The sequence below is a fragment of the Fundulus heteroclitus genome, unplaced genomic scaffold, assembly GCF_011125445.2.
Source record: "Fundulus heteroclitus isolate FHET01 unplaced genomic scaffold, MU-UCD_Fhet_4.1 scaffold_42, whole genome shotgun sequence".
Taxonomy (NCBI): Eukaryota; Metazoa; Chordata; class Actinopteri; order Cyprinodontiformes; family Fundulidae; genus Fundulus; species Fundulus heteroclitus.
In genome coordinates, this window is record NW_023396835.1 from 467,663 (window position 1) to 482,252 (window position 14,590).

The window sequence follows — 14,590 nt, forward strand, 5'->3', positions numbered from 1 at the left end:
TGCTGATCAAAGGAAGCAGGGATGGGATTTTCAGCGAGCCTCAGCGCCTTCCAGGATTATCAGACATTAACGAGCAACATGCCGGGTTCAATCAGATCTGAGACGCTGGAGGGTTCTGGTCTCATGGTCTGTGTGTGGCTCACCTGGAACAGCCGGAGAAAAAGACTGATTATCATGCAGGATTCTCCTAAATTAGCTTCAGATTACTGTAAAAACCAAAGAACTGAGATTCACTCAGAGAAATACAGAAATTATTCATTTGTTGCATCCAAGGTTACCAACATTAACTAAAAAAACATTTTAGTTAACTGAAATAAAAATAATGAGACCTTGCAACAAAAAAGACTAACTGAAGTTATGTAATAAGAGTTTACAAAACTAATTAAAGATGACTGAATATTAAGAGAAAATGTACTTAGTTTTTGTTTGTGTGTCTTTATCATAACATGAAGTCTGATGTCTGGTTGCAGTTTTTGCTTCTTCCCTGAAATGCATTACGCAAAATATATGATTGATTTCTGGGATTTTGTTACATGCGACTACTTCTATTTTTTATTTATTTTCTCAAATTTCCCCTGGTAAGTAAGTCGTATCACATAAAAGAATAAAATTAGTTCCAAAATCAATAAAAACTAAACTAAAGTAGCAAACAAACGCTAAAATCTGATTAAAACTAAAATAGAATTGAAAATCAAAAGTCAAAACTAAATAGAAACAAACATTTATGATAATTTCAAAACTATTTAAACCATGGTTGCTGTATTTAAATAAAATAGATAAAACCTGCATGAATTCTATATTCTGACATGAGTTTGGGTTTTTATTCCATTTCCAGCTCTGCTTATTAAAAGGTTTGCAGAAGCCAAACAGATTTTCCCTTCTTCTTTCTCACTGATTTCATTACAGAAACTCATTAATCTTCGTGGGAAGCCATAAAAAAATTAATTTAAAGGAAAGCTGACTACAGAAATTATTAAGGATGGAAAACAGGACGCCCAAACTTAGGCAGAAATCATCACGTTTATTCATCTTTCACTGGTAAAAATCAAAACCTAATCCACAAGAAAACATCAAATAAAGGATATATTGAGACTAACGTCTTTAAACGCTAAAGAAAAACCAAGAAGGTTTGGTGCCAAACAGGAACCAGAGTTAAAACTGGTCTGGTTGAACTGCCAGAAGTCTCTGGGCTCCTGTTTAAGTCTTTTAAGTGAAACTGAAACTTTCAGATGAATTCAGGAAGAAACAGGAAACTTATGAAAGAAAACGCTGGTTCTGTTTCATTCAAGTTTCATCAAACCCGATTCCTCCTGATTCTTTCTGATCCGCCTCGATACATCCCATCAGATCCAGACACCAAATCCCGACGTGTCTGCAGACGTAGGGCAGCATCTCCAGACTCCATGTTTAGTTCCTGGAGCAGATAAAACTGGTGGACTGGCTCCTGGTCAGAGCCAGACAAACGGTTCTGACCCAGCAGGACCTCAGCGTTGTAGCGGGCCTGTGGCTCCTGATCATCCCTCAGCTGTTCTGAGACACTGACCTCTGATCTTTGGGTCCTTCAGGAGGAAACAGGCTGCATTCTCACAAAGACCCAGCGCTGTCCTGTTCATCTGCTGGGTGTCTGCTTTGCCTCCTGCTCTGATCTCCATCATCACGTCTGGTCCAGACACGCTTCACCTGACTTGATGAATATCTGATGCATGTTTGGAGCGACGGATCCAGATTCCTGCCAGAAAGCTTCAGTTTAGCCACAAAGTGACGATGAGGAGGTGGACCTTTGACGATGAGGAGGATGACGATGAGGAGGTGGACCTTTGACCGCTTTGCTCTGATTCCTGACCTTCTCACTTTAGAGGCCCACGCCAGCAGAAAATAACCAAGAAGTCTCCTTCTACTGCGGCAGAGCCTCCCTGCTGTTTAAATGTGCCGTTTATTCTTTAACTGTTAAGAAGGAAAAGGTGTTAAATGATGAGTAAACCCTGGTAGGACGCTCACTGACACCTGATGGTTTTCCAGCAGGTCTCACTGATCAGCTCCACCTCTGCCTCTCCTCCTCCTCCATCTTTGGTTTCATCCCCTCCTCTCCCTGCTCTCCTGCTGCCAAACCAACATCAGAAGAGACGCTTTCAGGAGCTCCTGGCTTAGAGAAGAAAACAAATGAGTGGGCTGGAGACGACTTTCTCCATTCAAAGGAGGAACAGCTTCATTATTCTGACAGCTGTGAGAAACGACCTGCTTCTTTTTGCTGCATGACGACAAACGTAAAACAACAGGAATGTGACTGAATGTGTCACATTCCCCCCCTGCATCCTGACGCTCAGAACCAGCAGCACCACAGCGCCCTCTGCTGGGTGACTGGGAGAGTTTCATCCAGTTGAAAATCTGCACTGGTTTCTGCCTCATCTCAGGTGGTTTCTGCTTTTTAATGTTTGCTGCGACACAAACTACATATGAGACATTTTTACATCTCCATGCAAACGTTTGTGCTCTTAAAACTAGGAAAGAAGAGAATCTGAGAGGCTGATTTTGGTGGAAAACTGCAGCAGCTCCTGTTTTGGGACAGGCCTTCTTCTTATCTGCTGTTTTACTTTATTTGCAACATGTTTGCTTGTAGCTCTGGTTGCAGGGAGGCAGCTTGTCTTCATGAGAACCTGGCGGTCTGTAATCAGGTCAACCTGGAGGCTTCTGCACCTCTCAGTCAACACTGGCAGCTCAGAGGCTCCAGGCTGAATGAAACGCAGTTAATAGAAACGAGACTCACATCCCAGGCTGCAGATTACCATTGTTTAGCTCCTGGAAACGAGAAGATTCCCTAAAATAATTTTGCTTGAATTATTTATCTCACCATTGTGAGTCTGAAAGGGTTATTTTATTTTAATAAATGCTGTATTTCATACAGGGACTGCGGGACAAAATCCGTATAGACATTTTCATCAGACTTTAGTTCATCTAATTTCGTTTCTTGGATTTCTCCCCAGAATATTCCCCTCCATGTCTCACAGGCCTGATGGATGTGAGGATGAATCCTGCTGTCCACCTCCTGCCTGCTGGTGTCGGATGGACCCGGCCCTCTCCTCCGCCCAGCATCCAGCTTCTCTCTGACTGAAGCTGAGCTGATGTGGAGGAGAGCTGACAGGATGTCACCGAGCTCCTGAAGCTCATCATCATTCAGGTCTTCCTCTGCCTGATCCCTGTGCGCTCCCACTTTAAAAGGCGCTGCTCTCATTATGCTTCTGGGAAACGGAACAATGGCTCTTAGCTGAAATTGTCCTCCCACGCTTGCCGCTTCCCGCAGGTTTCTCCCCTCCGCCACGTTCCTGGGAGCAGCAGCACTCGGCATGTAAACGGCTCTGACAGCCAAACAATTATTGGAATCAGTGACTCAGACGAAAGTGGTGAAACGTCTCGGCGGTAAATGTCACATTCAGGTTTATTCCTGTGCTTCTGCAGTGCTGGGAGGACTCCAGTCAAAGCTGCGTTTCTGTCTTAATTTGTGTCACCAGAAGAAGCACTTAGGGAACCAGAGGTGATGTTTCTCTGCATTATTCTGCAGCTATGTATATTATTTGTGTTTTCTCTGATCATGCAGACTCAGAAACAGGCTAAAGACACTAAAACCTGTGGCTTTAATTAGCTGATCCCTCCTCCATCAGTGAAGAGCAGCAACATTTGGGTTGTTCGGCCTCTGCAGGCCGGCTGGGACACAGCTGTCACCTGCAGCAGCTCCTGCCAGCATCAGTTCGTCCGGCTTTAATGTAAACTCCATTATTTGCTGTATTGATCACTGTGATCAATGTCTCTGACAGCTCTGGGGCTCCTTCATCTTCATCATCAGCAACGAGCTGTCTGGGTGCCTCTTCGTCACAGGAACGCCTCAGCTTGGCCTGACAGTAACCACAACCTGCATCTCTTCATTAGAAACTAAAATACGCCCCCGCACACATAAATGATGGAAAATAAAAGTAGAATATTAAGCTTCAAATTAAAAAAAGGAAAACAAGAAATAATATATCTTGTTCAAAATAGGTTAAAAATGAGAAAGTTGAATCAATTAAGAAGTAATTACATTAAATTATTGTCTAATAAGAAAGGAAAAGTACAGATGAATTTAAATTAAATGAGATGAAATAAAGTAAAATGGAAGAATTTAGTAATACTAATGGCTTCTTTGTTAAATCTGCAGCATAAAGGGATTTAAAACACCAGAGGTTCCATCTACAGTTTTTATAGAGTTACTTTTCATGTCCTGTTGGTAGTTCAACATTTAAACTTAATGTTTTTTTGTTTGTTTTTGTTCTTTACTGAGGATCAAATTTCTGGTACTTTTTGACAAGCTAGAGATTTTGTCACTTACCTTGTTAAACAACCAACTTGACATTTGTCCTTCTGATAAAGCCTAATAAATAATGCATTTACACTCTTCCTCCCTTCATCCATCCATGGACGGGTCGCAGGTTGATCTCAGGGAGATGCACAAGTCAAACAACCATGCTCACACCAAGGGAAATTAATAGAAACCAGAGAATAACATAATTTTACTTATTATTAATTCAATAAAATTCAACTTATTTAGATCAAATCAGTTTACTTATATACATGTCATCTCAAGGTTCTTTCCAAAGTCAGCCTCCATCAGATCCTCCAGGTTGGTGAGAAAGTTTCCTCTCTAAGGAAACCCAGCAGGTTGCATCAAGTCTCTCCAAGCAGCATTCACTCCTCCTGAAAGAGCGTAGAGCCACAGTGGACAGTCGTCTGCATTGTTGATGGCTTTGCAGCAATCCCTCATACTGAGCATGCATGAAGCGACAGTGGAGAGGAAAACTCCCCTTTAACATCAACATAGCCCAATAGAAAAGGAATATCTGTTGTTGTCGGCTGCATTAAGAGCAATTACTGAGTGAGAGGAAACAGAATCTAAATCTTAAAGTAGCAGATGTTTTTACTTTCACTAGTTTTTAGTTTTAGACAGAAATCTTAGTTTAAGCAGCTGAAAATGAGCTGGACATAAACCATGTGGTCACAGAGTCTGCAGCAGCTCGTTTCTTAGTGTCAGACTGAGCGTAAAAGAACTAAACACGGTTTCTCGTGTCTTTTAACCAAAGCTCAGCTTGAAACAGTAACAGAAAATTACGGTAAAAACTTAAACAACAACAATAAGTATAATATATATAAACACGCTCTTACTCTGTGGAATAATGTAAATAATGCAGAATATGGTGCAGAACTCCCAGTTTAAATGTAGCAGCAGCAACAGACACCAGCTGGGCTAAATCAGCAGCTAATGTAGCAGATCAGCAGATCAGCTCTGCTTAAAGTCTGACTTTACTGGATTGTTACGTCGTCGTCTTGTTGATGTTGTTCTTTAACTCAACCTTTATTAAAATACCACGCCTGTCTTTGGCAGGTAAACCTGTTTAAACCAGTGTTCCAGCTCCCAGATAAAGCATCTGATACGGTTCTAAGGTGGTTTGTGTTGTGAATGACGGAGAACGGCAGAACGCAGAAAGCTCAGGTATGGAGCTTGTTTTGCAGAGATGCCTGCGTTGCTCCGTTTCATGTAGTCGCTGTCACCAACCTGAGATGCAGCTACGCGTCCCAGAGTCGGTTCCTCATCCAGAGGAGTGGCTCAGCATCAGCAGCTCTGCCTCCTCCTGCCTGCGCTGGCATCCAGACAGACAGCCAGCGGTCACACCCAGACGTCCTTGGGCGACTGATGAGCAGCGGCGCCGCAGCTGTCAGCATCATTTACCGGGAGGCGGCCCGAAGTGAACAGATTCTCATCAGAGGCTGAGATGTGCAGCCTGATGAGAGCGCTTTAAATGCAGACGTTTATTTAATCAGGGCCAAACTCAGCCTTAATGAGACACTTCTGAGCCTCGCATTTATTATGCAGCACTTTGCCACCGCAGACATGGGATTTAATGTAAAGTGACATGAATTCAATGCCTCGCCTCAAACTCCTGTTCTGAGAGGCTGTGAAGGTAGAGAGTTGATCTGATCCAGTTCCAGTTTAATGAACGTGGAGAATAAACTCTACAAATACGTCTGTCTTCATACATCTGTAGATGTAGTTAAAAAGCAGGGACTCGACTAGTATTAGGAAACTTAAAGAGTTTAACAATCAAAACCAAAACGCTTTCAGTGGCTCTTAATCCTGTCTGGGCTTCATTTTACAGATTTCATTTTATTTTTGTTTGTTTTACAGATTTAAAAGTGGAAAGCAATGGAAGCCAAACAGCTGCTCTTTGTGTTTAAGATGCGACAGCAGGTCCAGGTTCCACCACGGTCGATCATCTCTGAGAGCGTTTGACGATGAGCCAGCGTTACAGGTCAGGGTGCATTTTATTGGTTTGAAAATGCATTAATAGAAAACAGTTAAACAAGACATCATTTGGCTTTTCCTTTTGTTTGGTTGGTTGGTTTACCTGCAGTGGAGGGTCCAGATCCTGACACGTCACTCTCAGGTGTGCAGAATAAACAGTCACCAGGGGTTTGAACACGACTTATTGGTTCTGTGTACGGCTCAAACTAAGAGGCACTATACTGGCCAGAGCAGATTTGTCTGTTGATAAAGGTTTTCAAGTCATTATTGGAACGTGTTTAAGACGTTTTCAGTTTGTATGAGTTTGTAAATGCTTTGTTTTGTTTGCTCTTTGTCTAGTGTAAATAGTGGTGAATGTTTCCATTTTCATTTGATGCAACCTTAGTTTTCCCGGATTGAGGTTCATTTGAATTTAAGATGTTTGTCATTTGTTGTTCATTATTGGGTTTGGTGGTTCTGTTTGGTTACACTGATGGCTACAAAATAATAATAATAAAAAAAAAAACAACAACAACACAAGAAGTTTGCACAGACGTCAAGTCCTACTTTGTTTTTCTACTGCCGTTTGGGTCTCACCTCCACGGCCACCTGCCCAGTTTGACAGAGCTGCAGCCATAACGAGCATTTATAGAGTTAAGGATTACGCGATCATAGAGGCTGGAGCTGCAGTTAACAGGGAAAACAGCAGATAACCCACTGATGCTGAGGACTTCACAGATGAGGCACACATAAACAAATGGACAGTTATCTCAGGGCAGAATGGACATGTGGACGTCCCTGGAGACGAGCTAGCTCCCAGTCTGGCTGTGACACGTCACAACATGGGATGAACCGACCAATCATAGAGCGGGTCTTTTCTGATCCATGCAAGCTGATGTAAGTTGTTGCTCTTTCTACCCGTATGAGAGTCCAGTGCTGAATCCCTCTGCCTGGTTACATTAAATATGTTAAAGTTTAGTATTCTGCGTCATTCCTAAGTGGAGTTAACCTGAGGGGAAAAGAACCGAGAGACCATCAGACCGTTTAACCACCAGCAGAGGGACATGATTAGGGTGGGAGCGGCTTCCTGTTCATGCCATCCCACTCAGCCAATCACGGTGCTCGCATTTCTCATCCCCACCCTGAGGTTCAATCTGAATACCCCTATAGAGCAAAGACTCTTTGGCCAGAGCAGAAGTGTGTGAGCGGTCGCCATGATAAGAGCCGTCTGTAAGGAAGGAGGCAGGAAAAGGAGCCTTTAAGCTTCCTCTGCTGCTAATTTAGCCCAGAAACCCTGCAATGTCCCTTACAGACGCAAAGGAATCCCATAATCCTTTGTGTGAGATGACGTATAAGCACAGGTCACCTCACAGAAATTATCTAAAATGTCCAGAGAGAAGAGATCATGTATTTAGTAGTTCATTTTGAGAAGACTGTAGGTCTGGATTTGACTCTCATCATCATGAGTGTTTCCATCATGTAATGATGTCTGAGTTAAAGGCTGTCTGAGTTCAGCACAGCAGTCTGAAGCTCCTTTCCTCCCCACAACAGACTTCTTACTGTTGGGTCAAGAGACGGGGGTTTTATTATTAGATTTATCTGGATGGAGCCTAATTCTACGTGTCTGTCTATATGTGATTATGTTTTATTATGTGAAGGAATCATGCAGAACCAGATCTCACTCCTCATTCTGGATATCTAAAGCTTGTGAAGCGAACAATCTAAAGATGGAGATCATAAAATGTGGTTTACGTGACAGAGAGGAGTCAGTTTAACATTTCCCCTGGGATATGTGACAGTTCAGGCTTTCCCTGTTATAGTATTCATATTTGTTACTGTTCAAGGCTATAAAACGTTCTTCAGTTTAGGAAGTTAAACGTCTTAGAGTAGAAAACATCTTCCTGTTGTTAGTATTTCCCTGCACATCTGACAGATAAGACATCTGAAGAGGCGTGTTTAATGCCAAAGTGGCTTTAGATGGTCCGCCTGGACCTTTGCAGGAGTCCTTATCACCAGCCTGCAGCTCTCAGCGTGCCCTGAGCTCTCCAGCCATGTTATTACCTTCCTTTATCTGTGATAACCGTGTGGGCCACTCTCTTCCTCGCAGGTCAACACTGAGTTGACTTCATAACGTGGCGGGGGCGTCCGATCGATACCGGCCGCTTTGGTAAAGCCGCTCTCTGATCCGCGACCCGGCTCAGTGGAACGTCACCTGGAGGAGGCTGCAGAGGGGGCTGCTGGGAGAGAGGGGGGGGGGGATGCTACGACAGCCCAAATGAAGCCCTCCTCCTCATTAACACATGGAGCTGAGGCCTGAATGCTGATCCACGATGATGGAGACATGCTGACCAGCTACAGCGAGGCAGGAGTCAGACGCTGCAGAGCGAAGACAAGCAAAGGATTCCTGATTAACATCGATCAGCATGGACTCCCATCATGGCTCTGAAATTATCTCCACTAGTGACTTATTGAGTCCTGATTCTCTGCCTCATAGCCAGAAAACCACAGACAGAGTCACAGAATGAGAACATGTCCCCAGTTTTAATGTAACAGTTTTGCTGCTACAAACCAGAACCGTGATAGAAAGCCGACCTTGTAACTTTAGATGCTTTTGGAGGTTCAGGTCTGAGTCCATCACTATTTCCAGATTTCAGGCCTGATTGGTGGTTTTTAGCTGAAGCAACTGAAGTTGTGAGATAACTTTTGATTTCTCCTCTGTTGGCTCAGATTATTACTTCAGTTTTATTTTTATTCAACTGTAGAAACTGTGGCACATCTGTGCGTTAATTTGTTCTAAGCATTTACTCAGAGCTAGAATGGCTTCATGCAGACGACTGTCCACTGTGGCTCTACGCTCTTTCAGGAGGAGTGAATGCTGCTTGGAGAGACTTGATGCAACCTGCTGGAGGTTCTCCTCCCTGTTAAAGGGGAGTTTTCCTCTCCACTGTCGCTTCATGCATGCTCAGTATGAGGGATTGCTGCAAAGCCATCAACAATGCAGACGACTGTCCACTGTGGCTCTACGCTCTTTCAGGAGGAGTGAATGCTGCTTGGAGAGACTTAATGCAACCTGCTGGGTTTCCTTAGAGAGGAAACTTTTTCACCAACCTGGAGGATCTGATGGAATCTGACTTTGGAAAGAACCTTGAGATGATGTGTTGTGTATTGGCACTTTATAAATAAAAAGGAATTGAATAAAACTGAAAACATTACTCACTTCTTTACTGTTAAATTAGTTATGAGCTACAGTTGAAGTTCCAAAGACCCAGAGGTTCCAGAGCCCAGATCTCGCTGTTGGGTTGAGGTTAAAGGAATCAGAAGCTGTCGTCCTTCATTCTTTCCTCCGCTTCGTTCCACATCTGCATCGCACCAACGCAGCTTCCTGGGAAACGAACCCTCAACCCTCTGCTGCCACCACCGTGTTTCCAGCTTTGGAAGCCAGACTCTGACTTCTCCAGACGTTTTACCATCGGGTTCTTTTTAGTCCTCTGTGGACAACGAGTCAACGAGTCCCAGTGACGGACCTCAGAACAGCGGACATGTTCTGTTAGGGTCCTCTGGTGAAGCTGGAAGTGGACATGAAACCACAGATTCTGTCGGTCAACAGGAAGGAAAACCCATGAGTGCTGGAGCTGAGGTCTGAAACGTGCTGTCACTGAATCTACAAACACGTGTAAGGAGAGGAATGCTGGGAAAATTAAAGCACCTCTGGCTAATTATCCCACCTCTGGGCCTTTTTCAGTCTTTTTCAGCAATCCCTCCAGAGCTGCCGGTGATCAGCGTCATTAGAGGCTGACAGCAGCAGAGGAAGCTTCATTCGTTCATCAGCTCACCGCTTTCATCCTCGAAGGCGGGATGAATTCAGGGCTCGAGTCTCAGGAAGCCAACATGGTCTGTGACGCGTCCCGCTTCACTTCTGCTCCTGTTTTTTCTGATCAGGCAGGTTTTGTGGAGATGAAAAGCTGCTTCGCTTTGAAAAGATTCAGCTTTCAATTAGCGAGGCGCCTCTGCAACAGATGGAGGGAGAAAGCCATTTCCTCCTCAGGCTCTGATGTGAGTGAAAATGGAGGGAGGCGAGAGAATCCCGGCAGGAAATGGATTATCTGTATGAAAATGCTGAGATGTGCTTTAACGCAGTCAGGGAGCGACAGAAGGACTTCAGGTCGGTGGACAGATATTCTCAGATCTAACTGTACAATCTCCATTTCCAGCTACATCGGCATCATCCGGGTTTATTATCCGTGTTTAAAACGTCATGAAAAGTTAATTCTGTGGCCATCTGCAGGTGACTTACTGAAGAAGAAAAAGAAATACAGGAAAAAAGCACCAAGCAGTCTGTTAATGCATCATTTCTTCATTCATATAGAGTTGAAACCAGATTTTTAGCTAAGCTGTATAAACAGATGGAGGATCAAACTGAACATTTTGGCCCGTTCCTCCAGACAGAACCGGGTCGGCTTCATGGACCCGAGGTGAGAGCTTCATGACGAGGAGTTCATAACGCTGACTTTAAGCCTCTGCCACTAATTTAGTTTCTGTGCTTAGAGCCAAACCTTCAGACAGGAAACTGGAGAGGATGTTCCTGTTATCAGGGGTTCATGAGGGTTCCTGGCAGGAGGCTCAGGAGGAGCAGGGTGGTTTTAGTTCTGGCCGTGGACCAGCAAACCAGATCTTTACCCTCATTTAATTAATTCTAAAAATACTTTATTAATCCCAAAGGTGTAACTCATGGCGTTTCTTCACTGAGTCGTTGTAGACGCTGATGGCTGCAGGCAGGAAGGATCTCCTGTCTTCTGTCTCACAGCTGATCTGGAGAAGCCTCTGACTTCCCTACAACCTTCTCCTCTGTTTTATCCACCATGCAAGAAGGAGGTCCACCAGTTCCCCGTATTCAGCTTCCTGTCCTCTAATGCGTCTAATGACTGCAGAGCCGTCTGAGTATTCCTGCAGGTGACAGTCTGTCTGGTACTGGAAGTCTGAGGTATAAATTAAGAGGAGTGGTGAGAGTACGGTCCCCTGTGGTGCTCCTGTGCTGCTGACCCCCCCGTTAGACACTCAACCCTTCAGTCTGACTAACTCCGGTCTGGTTGTCAGGTCCTCTCTGGTCCAGGCGATTGCTGAGGACTCCGCCTGAGTCTTCTGGAGTTTCTGACAAAGCAGATCAGGTTGAATTGTGTTAAACGCCCGGGAGAAATCATGGGATTGGTCGTTTATTCATTAAGTAACTCCACTCGTGGCAGGAAATGTGTCTCCACGTTTAACCCACAGGGGGCAGTGTGCTGCCACACTGAGCAGCACCCAGGGAGAACCTGTGGTCCAGAGTCTTCTGACCTTCGAGGCTCCAGGAGTCAATCATCCTGTCCTCTACCCACCAGCCCACCACTCCTCTGTCAGGGACTCAGACCCCGTCTCTTCTGGACAGGCGGAGACACTCACCACCATACTAACGAGGAGCTTTTCATCATAGGAGGCTTTTGACTACTGCTAAGAAAAGTGAGAGGAGAAGGAGGTCAGGGCAGTTTGCTTCTCCTGTCTCCTGGTGTTTTGTGGACACCTTTAACTTTGTCCTCTGAGGTTTTCTGTCGGGGGTGCAGTGGGAATCCGGGGTATCTGGGTGGCTTTTAATGGCTTTGTAATCCTGGCTTAACCAAAGTAAGACCTGTGTCCACATTCAGAGCACAGCTGGGCCTGTTCCTGGTGCTAGGTGGACTCCTCCAGGACTGCTGGCTTTAAAAATCCTGTTTAATGGACAGAACTTCAGGCCGTAGTCGTAGAGAGGAGGGTGTCTGGTTTAAATACCGTAAAATGGCATCTTATTTTAGGAGTGATGTGGTTCTGTCGGCTTCTTTGGGTCACGACTTCCAGATTGTACTGGAACGCTTCACTGCTGAGTGTGAAGCAGCCGGGATGAGAGTCACATCCTCTACGTCTGAGGCCGGAAAAAGGTGGATTGGCCCCTAATAACAATACATTTTATTTATAATGCACTTTACATTTCAAAGAAATCTCAAAGTGCTACAGAGCAGAGGGCTAAAACCAACCCGGGAAAGTAGAAAAAATTAAAAAGAGCATTTTAGAATCACCATTAACCGAATAACACAATTAAAATCAGAGTAAAGTTTCTAAAAGGCCTTTTTTTAAAGACCTGCACACTTTGTGGGGCTCTCAGGGTCTCTGGGGCGACTGCCTGGAGGGCCCCGCCTCCCACAGAGGAGAGTTTGGTCCTGGGTTGGTGAAGCAGAGTGAGGAGGTGGTGGAGCGGAGGAGAACCCTTCAGGTCAGAGGTCAGTCTCTGCCTCGTGTCTCGTTCAGCAGTGATGTTGGCATGGAACGAGGGATGGACTGACTGATTAGGGCTTCATCTGCTGTGATGCAGCTGCTGAACCGCCTGTTGTTGTGAGGAAAGAGCTGAGCCAAAAAGTGAAGCTCTTGATCCACCAACCCTTACCTCTGATAGGGAATAGATCATGATGTAAAAAACGAGTTCCTGGATACAAGAAGCTAAAACAAGCCAAGCGAAGGAGGCCTGGAGTTTCATCTTGGAACTGTTGCTATCGTGACCCAATCTGGGATAAATGAAAGCCGATGGATGGATGGATGGATGGATGGATGGATGCCAAAGCAGCAGCGTTTACAGCTGTTTCCTCAGCACACATCCACAGTTGAGTCTCCATTTCACTCAGACCTCATAAAACACTGAATTAACCTGAGGCTTACCACACATTATGGATTATGAACGTCTCCTTGGCCACAGGTGTCTACAATCAACACCAAGGCATCTCAGGAGGTCTCCACCTATTAAGGACATTTTATTACAGTTAAATATCCCACAATCAGTTTTACGTGGTCTTATAATGAAGTGAAAGCGACTGGAAACGACTCAGCCTTGAAGTTAAAGGTCACATGACTTCCCAGAGCGGGACCAGAGGAGTCTGAGCAGAGAGGTCGTGACCTTTCTGCAGACCTACAGATTAGCTCAGACCAGCATGCAGGGAGCCTGGTAGAACGGGTTTTCAGGGCCGATCTGCATCCAGGCCTCACAGCACCGGGTAAAAACGCTCTCTGCTCACACGTCTGTAAAAAAAGTTTCCTGCAGCTCTGATTCCAGACACACCGGGCTTTAATCTTTATAACCTTTATAAATCACGTTGATGTGGGACTGATCCAGCCGACATAAAAATGGATTCTTTATGAGCCGTTTATCTTTTCATGACAGATTTTATGAACAGGGTCAGTTTATGTTCTTTTGACCGAGGAAAGGTCGAGTTATTAAAACATTATGACGAGCATTAGTTATGTAAAACTAAACGTCTGTGCACACTGATGCTCTAAACTTACTCTCCTACACGGATGGAGCATCTAGTTATAGATAACGTAATTTTAGTAACGAGGAGAAAAGAAGACCAGAGGAGGACAGACGGCCTGAAAGTGACTGAAAATAATAATAAGAACTTCTGTCCATCAGTCTGAGATCAGATCAGCAAAGAAAGAAAAAGCTCAAACGTTCATGTCCTCATCCCCTCTGATCCTAACTTCCAGTTCAGACCATTTAGTCTCTCCAGTAGGTTCTGGATCTGCTCCAGACATTTCCTCCCAGTCGGATGTGGAAAACCTGAAAAACAAGGAATCCAGGGACGACCCGGATCAGAACCACCTGAGCCCGATCCTTCTGGTGAGGCGCAGCGTTAAACTCCCCCGTGGGATGAAGGGCAGAGCTCCGCTGCTTGAGTCTTAGTGGAGAACTAATGGCCTGAGAGCTGCTTTCTATTCATCGCTTCATGCATGCTCAGTATGAGGGATTGCTGCAAAGCCATCAACAATGCAGACGACTGTCCACTGTGGCTCTACGCTCTTTCAGGAGGAGTGAATGCTGCTTGGAGAGACTTGATGCAACCTGCTGGGTTTCCTTAGAGAGGAAACTTTCTCACCTGGAGGATCTGATGGAGTCTGACTTTGGAAAGAGCCTTGAGGTGACGTGATGTTAATTGGAGCTATGTAAATAAAATGGAATTAAAATTAAATTAATTGAAAACTCCGATTTTGATCGCGACACTCTTCTTTTCACAGCAACACCTTGAGATTCTACACGACCTGCCAAATGGATCAGAGACAGGTTTGTACTGCGCTTGAGTTTGGGATGAAAATGCAGACACTCCTGGGACCAGATAGCCAATCACAGTCATCCCTGCTCATTCCTAAGGCACCTCCAGGATGACCAGGATGTGTGGAGGTTTGGTGATCAGCCTCCTCACCCTCTCACCCGGCTGAGCAGTGGACTCCTGTGAC